Consider the following 9,205-nt stretch of genomic DNA (forward strand, 5'->3'; position numbering starts at 1 on the left):
GCAGAGATGGACATGCAGTGGGGCTGGAGTGCCACAATCCAGAAAAGCACAGGCTGTTCTCTTCCCCTTCGAAAAGGTGGGCCTTGAGGCCTGCTGAATTCTCAGACCCCTGGAGATGAAGGCAGGAGAGTGTGTACGATCCAGGAACCTCAACAGAAGGTCTGCGGGGCCCACGCCAGGCCCAAAGGTGAGTGGAAGCCCGGTTGTGCGTGGGAGGTAGTTCCCTAGGCCGTGAGTCTGGGACGATGTTTACTCAGATCTGTGGGTGTGCGCTCCCCTGAGTCCCTGCTCCGCCTCCGGGCAACCGCGGCACTCCCTGGCGCTGGGCCTTTGTCCCCGCTTCCCTGGCTCGGATTCCGTCTTTCTTCTTTTAGGCCGCTGGGAGGCGCTGTAGCCGAACCCCCGCCACGCCCAGCCTGCCTCCTTTCCCCACGCGGGGTCCCCGCAGTGCTGGGCTGCCCCAGGCGACAGCCCGGCCTGTGCCTGGGGGCGTCCTGGCGTCCTTCCAGGCTGGCGATGGCTTTAGTTCATTGGGTTTTGAGATGACTATTTACCATCATAACTAATTTGCCACCATTATTAAACAGAAATTCTTAGCAGGACCCCTTAATGATTGAGCACACTGCTAACTACCCGCGTGCGTGCCTCTGGCTCTGCAGCCCAGGCGGGCTACGCCGCTTCCTGCCTGCCTGCCTGCCTCCACCTTGTCCCAAACACAGGTACCCACTGGGAGGAAGGACCCACAGACACATGTACTTAAGCAGGCATATGGAATCCAGGCCCCCGACCACCACTGCCTTTTCCTGAGGCCTCTGATCTGGAAGCGGGTCTGATTACACAGCTCAGAGAGTGCCATGACTTGGCCACTGTCACACAGACAGCCTCTACCTTTCCCCCACCACACCTCTGCATACAGTGCCTCCCTCTAGTCTTTCTCGTCCCTGCGTTTGGGTTACCCTAGTAAATACTTTCCTCAGAACTTTCGGGGGTGGAAGGTGAGGCAAATGCAAGGAGAGAGAGTGGGGAAAGGCAGAGAGCAGCCAGCCTGGGCTTGGCCCTCTCACTGACCTCCTTCTCTTGCATACCAGCACTCGGGCCTTGCAGCGTGCAGGGATGTAGCCCAACCAAATACACCTCCTACAGGGACCAGGTGAACAAGAAGCGCCACTGGGCAAGGGGCCACAAGCTGGCCGGCATTCCTATGAAGCCTAGAGGATTGAGCGGGGGATTTCAGAGGGCTCATCTTCCAGACTAGACTGGGCTTTCATTCACCCTCTGCTTCTCAGTGGCATGGGACTCCATGGTGTGCATCTGAGTGTGAAGTGTGTATATGTGTGAACTTTGTTGAGTGTACAGTAAGATGCTTGTGCAGATTCCTGTGAGAAGCAATAGAAATACTTACCTTGTTCCCTCATGACATGTCTACTTACAGATATGCCTGAGGGGAAGGGAACAGTGTCTAGAGCAATATGTGCTTGTAGACAGGAATGCGTCCGACTAAATCCAAAAATAAGAACCAAGAGGGAAGGGACGAGCACAGCTAAGCTTTGCCCTCAGGTTCCTCAAAGCCCAGTGAACAGTTTAAGGCTGTCACTAAAAAATAAACAAGGTAGAGTTGCATTTGGAGGGTTTGGGTTAGTAGTAATTTCAAATGAATTACAACTTTAGGGGTGGGAACAGGAAAGTCTCAGAAGAGATTGCATAGACTGGAAAGATGGAATGGATTGAGTGGTGGAGATTCCAGGCAGCAACATCAAGAGCAAAGGCGTGGAGGAGGTTCTGGTTCCAGTGCAGAGCAGTGTAGTGTGGTTGGCGCCTGCATGAATAAGGAAAAGTTGGTAATTGAGTCTGAGAGGAGGGGGAGTGGGGGTCACCTACTAGGTCAGGCAAGTTGTGTGGCCTTGATCCCATGGGCACTGGGGAGCCAAATAAGGATTTAAGTGGTCATACCCACAGCTGTGCTTCTCCCTTTGGTTGGAGGGAGTGAGGCTAGAGACAACAAGGCTATTCCAATGGGCAGATGAGAAGTGAAGTGGGCTTGAGCTAAGGTGGTAGAATGGGTTAAAGACATTCCCCAGGATGTGGAAGGATTCACGACCAATTGGAGATCTATGGGCCCCCTGCGGATGGGATGTCAGTGTTTGTTCTCTTTTCATGGATGTGTGACTTGGTGCCAGACCTCCCCCTGGGACCCTGGTTCCTCCAGAAGCTGCATGCCCTTCAGCCTCTCATAAGGCTTAAGCTGCTCCTTAGAGGGGCCTGTGGGTGGATCCCGCCGGCCAATCAGACTGGGGCACTTGTTTAGAAACCCATCTCCTACCCAGATGGGACTAGTATGGCAGGTGCTCCTCCCTTGCCTACCATTTTCTGCTTTAGTCCCACCGCATGGCAACACCCTCTCTGAGGGGGCTGGAATGACGGAGGATGGTGACAGCTTGAGAATCAGGCCCGAGGCCTGGTGGGTCCTCCAGGACTGGCTGGAGTGATCAGAGGAGACCAGCACACTAGGCGAAAAGGAATGGATCCTGTATAGAGGGTCCCTGAGGATCAGAGATGGAGACGGGGACCTAGGAAACGCGCGCTTCTCCGAGCGCCTGGAGAGTCTTCGTCTGAGCGCAACTTTGGTGTGTGCAGCCTCCTGCCAGCATTTTCCGCAAGTCCTCTGGGGACCCAGATAACCCCGCACGGGAATCTGCAGTTTGAGCCATTAGGACCTTAAGGACAGCTTCCTAGGCTGCAGCAGCACCTCCACAAGGCAGCAGCTTCGGAGCCACCAAACAGCTTGGCGATCTTGTTTATTGGACGAAGGAGGGTTTAGAGATGCAGAGAAATGAAGTGAGTCCAAATCAAACTTAAGTTTCTTGGAGCTCCTTCCATTGCACTTCGAGGCCTCTCACATCTGCTCCGCACAAGCCTAGAGTGTTGGCGTGACCCGGGCGAGTCTGTGCGAGTGAATGTCTGCGCTTGGCCTTTGTGTGACTCCGCGCCGGTCCTTGCCTGCTGACGGTGGGTGAGTGGGTGTGATCATTATCAGGGAACAGGGCCGGGGAGCCTTAGCTTCCAGACTGGCTCGCAGGTCCTGGCCTGAGTGGCTGAGGAAGGACGACTGGGAGGAAGGAGGAAGGCAGATCACAGCTCTGCTCCCGCAGAGGAGTCCCAGGGCTCGTGACCCTGCCAGCGGAACGAGCCGGAAGGCAGAAGAATGGATGCATTTTCCCGGAGGTGGGAAGGTAGGGGGAAAGACAAAGAGGGCAAGTGGGTCAGGGCACCTAGATTCCGTGAACCCCTCGAGAAGTTTCCAGACACTAGCTTAGCAGCTTTTATGAGATGGACATTCGAGGAAGAGTTCTCTTCCTCCTTCGGGGACCCCGAGAGCCGTGTCAGATCGCTCATTCCTCGACCCCGCGGGAAAGCGGCGGTACCCATTCCAGCTCTGGCTGTGCGCACCCCGGCAAAAATACCGGGGGTCCGAGGAGGCAGGCCGCGCGCTCGGCACCATGGGCGGGTTTTTGCTGCCACCTGGAGGCGGCGGTGCGCAGCACCCCAATACTCTGCGCCGCGGGCTTCGGCTGTGTGAGCGCCTGTTGCGGTGGCTCTCCCCTTGAGGTCCTTTCCATTTCTCTTCAGTTTTTCCCAGCATTTCTTCTTCCAGGATAGCATCCTTCTACTCTTAAAGGGGAATGCGATGGACCAAGCCCTGTCTTATACCAAAGTCCACAGTTTTGCTTCTGTAGTACCTTCCACCTTGGCCTGTGGGATTTGAGGTCACCTTTCCAGCTCTTTCCTTCGCATTATTATTTGATCCCATTGCTGCCCACCTGGACTTATAATACTTGTCTCATGCCAAGGCTTCCTTTCCGCTGCTCTGTTAACCTGCTCTCCCGCAGATGCCCCTGGGTCTTATCCAGATGGAGCGTGGGACTCTGCTTCAGTGGCGATTCCCTGGAGGGACCGCACTCGACCACCCGTTCTACAAACCGCTTGCTAAGCACCAGCCCCGCACCAGGCCCTGGGTTACGCTTCCAGAACAGTGAATCACAACGCAGACCCTGCCCTGCGATCCTCAGATCCTAATTTAATGGAAACAGAGAAGCGCAACACAAAGTTATATATAACTGATATGGCCACGTCGAAGTATGAACAAAGAGGGTGCCAGGAGGAGGGCGTTTGAGGCACATCTTGATCCTTAAGTATGAGTTTTCCAGGCTGCCGAGCAGAGAAGGGCAGTCCAGGGACTGGGAAGAGCATGTCCAAAGACATGCAGGTGAAAAGGGCGTTGGGTGCTGAGTGGGACAGTTCTTTTCTGGTGGTGCTTTGTGGTCTGATGGTGAAGACATTGACTCCCTCTGAATAGTATGGCCAAGTTAGGCTCATGTCTTGAGTAGAATCTTTGGAATCTCTTCCTTTCTTATTTGAATAGATTGGGAAACAGACACAGAACCGTTCAGTCTCTGGCCTTAAGCACACAGTTAGTGGCCTATGAGTCTAGGGTCCCAAATGGGGCCTACAGGAAGGTGGGCTCCTATGGCAGGCAAGCTCAGAGGGGAGGTGGGGGGTGGGGAGGAGATAAGAGGAGCCAACACAGGCTCTTTTCCTTTTCTCAAGTCTAGTTTTGCGTCCCTGCCTCTCTTATGCATCATAAATACCGATCCTCAAGATCTTCTCTACAGACTACAATTCAAAAAGCTGTGGTTTTGCTTCTTTGTTTTTATATGTTTGCTGCCAAAGCTATTTGGCAGCAAAACCTGACTTAAACTGATATGAAGTAATTTATAGTCTTTATTTCTCCCACTTGGCACAGAGAGCAGATGTTTTACTGTGGAAGTATTAGTGAGTTTGGTTACAAGTACAGTTCCAGACCTTCTAGGGTGGTATTGTATAATATGTAACACATGCATCATTCTATGTACCTTCTTGAACTCTCCAAAATTCTGAATTTCCAAGCATATCTGATCCCAAAGGTTTCGGGAAAGGAATTGTGGTCCATAGCACTGAGTTTGTGTTTTCTAGGGATAAAGAGGTTCATGGTGGGACAGGAAATTGGGAGAGTTGGAATTTAAATAATGTAAGTGGATAAACCATAGGAAAGGTAGGTCAAGTTGGCTGCGGGACAGGGTCATAGAGCCAGCCAAGCAAAGCTAAAAGCATCATGAAGGTCCCCAGGGATTAGGGTCTTGATTTCTACACTGGCCAGAGAAAGTAGATAAATCCTGACTCTGGCATTAAGGCAAGAGACAGAACCACAGGGTCCTCTGAGAAAATGTATCTTTCTTGATGTCTTTCTGCCATTCAGCTGGAAGACTGGCCCAGGCCCTGTCTCCAAACACCCTTTATCCTCCCCCAAGATATCTAAGCCCAGTGTGGCTTTCTGCTGACTGTATCATGGAGAGTGGGCTGGCTGCCTTCTTTTCTGGCCAAGCAGGGGCCACAATAAATTGAGTGGCATGCCACAAGGTTTCTGGTTGTCTCCAAGGAAGGAGGAGATGTAGGTTGCCTGTGGTCATCTGTGCCTGTCTCCAGCAGCAAGACCAGTCAGCATGGAGGAGGCTGGGCTGCGTGCAGACTGCTGAGTGGTCCAGTGCTGTGGTGTGGTCTCATAGGCAAGCCTCCAAACAGGCCTCAGACCTCATGAGCATGGTCTCCATCAGGAACCTGAGGATCTGGAGGAAGGTGGGCTTCAGATGTGGCAGATCAGCCTCTTCTGGCCCTCAGCTGGGAAGCTCCGCGCTGGGAAAGAGAGTGGGCTAGACAGGGAGATGGGTTGGGATGAAGGCCTGGAATATGCAAGGCTGGATCTTTCTTGTCATGCTTAGTCCATGGACATTCCCCATGCCTGGGGAGAAAGCCCATCTCAGCCACAGAGCCACAGGTAGGTGCCTGGAGCTTTAAACTTTTACAGGAGGGACACAGCCCCCAGGGGAGGAAGAACGGGCGCACTCATCAGCTGCTTCCTAGGCGCAGGCAGTGTCACAGGTTCTTTCACCGCTGTATTTCTTTTGGTCTTCCCAGCATGCTGGGTGACTAGTATTTTTATCCCTATGTTAGAGTTGAGAAAATTGAGGGCCTGAGAGAATTGTGGGATGCTTGCCAGCCTTCTTTGTCACTCCGAAGTCACCTTGCTTTTCTCTCTTCCTTCTTTGGGCCCTGAGGGGAGGGTGGGAAGTGATGTCCCTTCTTAAGGATGTGGTTGGGGGTCCTAAACTGTGCATGGGCGAAAGGGGGTACATCCAGGAAGTCCTAGCTTGAGGATACCCCTGTGGAGCTCCTTTCTGGGGCCCCATCAGAAATGAACAGGCAGGAGGATAAAACAGCCTCTGTCCTTCCAGAAAAAGCTGCTCCTTCCCCGAAGCGCTCGTGGACCACAGATGTTCAGTGATTCCTTCTGGGGCAGAACTCCCCCCTCCTCCCTTCATGAGGACTTCAGAGGTGTTGTTTTTGATGTTTACGTAAAGTATTATAGATGAGTCTGGAACTGCCCTCCCCAGGAACATCTGCATCTCAGAGAGGAGCTTAGAGACTGGGTGGCAATGAAAACCTGAGCTGGGAAGAATGACTCAGGGCTCCCTGAGTCACCCTGGCCTGTCCAGGAGCAGAGGTATCAAGAAGTCTGCAGGTGACTCCAAGGTGTGGTGGCATTGGTTTTCAAACAGCAGGAGATGGGGCTCACTCAGGCTGTGGAAGAAGTCACAGTGCAGTGCTGAAAGTGCTAGACACACATGGTGTCCTCACAGAGGTACTCTGGCCACCAGAGAGCCCATGACCACATTCTGCCTGGGCTTACAGGGATCTGGGCACGTGGCTCAGTTCCCTCACTGTACTGAATGCCCCTTTGTATTGCCCACAGCACCTAACACAAGCCTGGCACATATCTGTGGTATCGATGAGGGAGTGAGTGATAAACACCAACTCAGGGCCACAGACAAAGAGCCAAGCATTCCCTGTCCACCATGGATTATGCCTAGAGAAACCAGCAGGTGACTTTGGTGCGACACACTGAGTCCAGAGCCACAAAGATGCCAGAAAATGAGTAGAGGTGGGGATTGCCCAGGCATGGTGGCATGCTGAGCCAACAGGGGGATCCTCTGGGGTCAGATGTAAAGGAAGCAACCAGGAACTAGCAAGTAAGAAATGCTAACAAGCCTGAGAAGAGAAGGAGGGGCGGGCACCCCTGGAAGGGTGGCTAAACAAGCCTGTTGAGTGAGGTTGGCTGCGTCTGGGAAGGGGTGGGAAGGGGAGTGGTCTTGGAGGTGACATCACACTGAAGAACTTGGAATTGAAACTTAGAACGTCTTTGCTTGGGGTCAGTTGGGGCACTAGTGATCAAGTTCTCCCCTGGTTCTAAATCCACCCATCATATTTTGGCAAATTTTAGAACAATCCTTCTGTCTCTCCCAACTTCTTCATTGGATTGTAAAGTTATCCACTTAAACACAGATCTTCACATGCATTTATCTTATTACAAAAAGAGGAAGAATATATGTGCTTGGAGTGACATTCCATGTAGCTGTGTAGGCTGAACCAGCTTTGCATGGCAATTTCTGGTTAATGAGTGTGCCCTGGAATACCAGGTGAGGTCATGGATTTCATGAGGGAACTCAAGAAGAAGATCTCACTGTGTTACGACAAAACTGCTATGTCCTCATCCACTTAGCAAACCCATTCTCATCAAATGAACCTAGAATTGGAACCAGTCATTTTTGTAGGTCAATGTCTCTCTGTGCAAAGTCCACACACATGAGTCACACATCCAAATTGCTGCCCTCACACATGTTTAATTGGATTTTAGGAAAAGGGTAAGTGTATTCCTCCCCAGGGGCATCTCTGGGTTTGCAGTTCCTCAAGGAGGTGACATTGAGCAGGGGGGTAATCAGGCTTCTTTGGGTGTGTGGCTCTTGTTTGAACACCCTCTTCAGTGAGATGCTGATCTGCAGAGGTCAGCAGTGTTAGAACGGGAGGCCTGGCCCTGAATCTCAGTGCTTCCTTTTTTTTTAAAATTTAAGATTTTATTTATTTCTTAGAGCGAGAGGAAGGAAGGGAGGAAGAGAGGGAGAGGAACATTGATTGGTTACCTCTTTCACCCCCAACTGGGGACCTGGCTTGCAACCCAGGCACGTGCCCCAACCAGGAATCGAGCAGGCGATGTTTTGGTTCACAGGCCGGCACTCTGTCCACTGAGCCACCCCAGCCAGGGCTCAGTACTCTGCAACCTTGAGTGTTCTAAGTCTGCTTTCTGCATCTGTGAAATGGGTACAATAGCACTTACCTGGCCAGGATGGATGGAACACTAGTGAGATAATGTACCTTCCCAGTGTCTGGTGTACAGTAGGTGCTCAGTACCTGCCTATAGAGAGAACCCATGTGTGGTGGTGGCAGCTCTGAAATGGGGTGATGGTGGCTGGGACTGGGGCAGAGGAAATGAGTGGGAAGCAGGGAGAGTCTGTCCTTTCCAGGGGTTACTCCTGCCTGGCCACGTGGTAGATACTGGGTCTAGCTGAGCTCCTGAGTCTGGGCCAACTCTACTCTCTTCTCCTCTGTTCCATTTCAGAGTCCCCGGACACCTCTACCCCAAGCTCCCCAAAGCACTGCCTCTCTGCTCCTCTGATATGGAGGACCACAGTGATGGGCTTTGCACATTTGTGGCAGACATGGTCCCGGGCTCCACTCCAAAATCCTCTCTCATCCCTGCTCCTCTTAGTCACTTCCCCCGTCATTTGGTTCCATGTCTTCTAATGCCAAGGTACAGGCAGGTGTGATGCCACACTAGGCCCACTGCATGGCACCACTGTTGGTCTTTTGCACCCAGCACAGCCATGGCTTTCTCTCCTTTCCCCTGTATGCTGCCTTCGTCCATGGTCTCTCCACCTGCAGGGTGGACCCTGCCTCACCCCTGGCTTCTCCTGTCTGCCTCTCCTGTCTGCTGTGTGCCTGGCTTTGGCCGTGGGTTCTCATTATTACAGAGAGGTGGGAAGAAGCCTGCCTGGGACTGAGCACCACGGCAGGGCAAGGCAGGTACCATCCTGCTGAAGAAAGGAGCACCTGGTGGTCCTGAGAGACCAATGAAGAAGGCTTAGCCTCTGGTAAAGCTCCCTCCTAAAGCTTCCAGCCTGGCCACGTCTTTCCCACACTTCTAGGACAACATTTCCCAAACTTACCCAACCACTGGGGGCACCCGAGCCTCTTGTCAAACAGTCCCAACTCTGAATAC

The sequence above is a fragment of the Furipterus horrens genome, unplaced genomic scaffold (assembly GCF_987537825.1).
Source record: "Furipterus horrens unplaced genomic scaffold, mFurHor1.1.pri manual_scaffold_6, whole genome shotgun sequence".
NCBI classification, from domain to species: Eukaryota; Metazoa; Chordata; class Mammalia; order Chiroptera; family Furipteridae; genus Furipterus; species Furipterus horrens.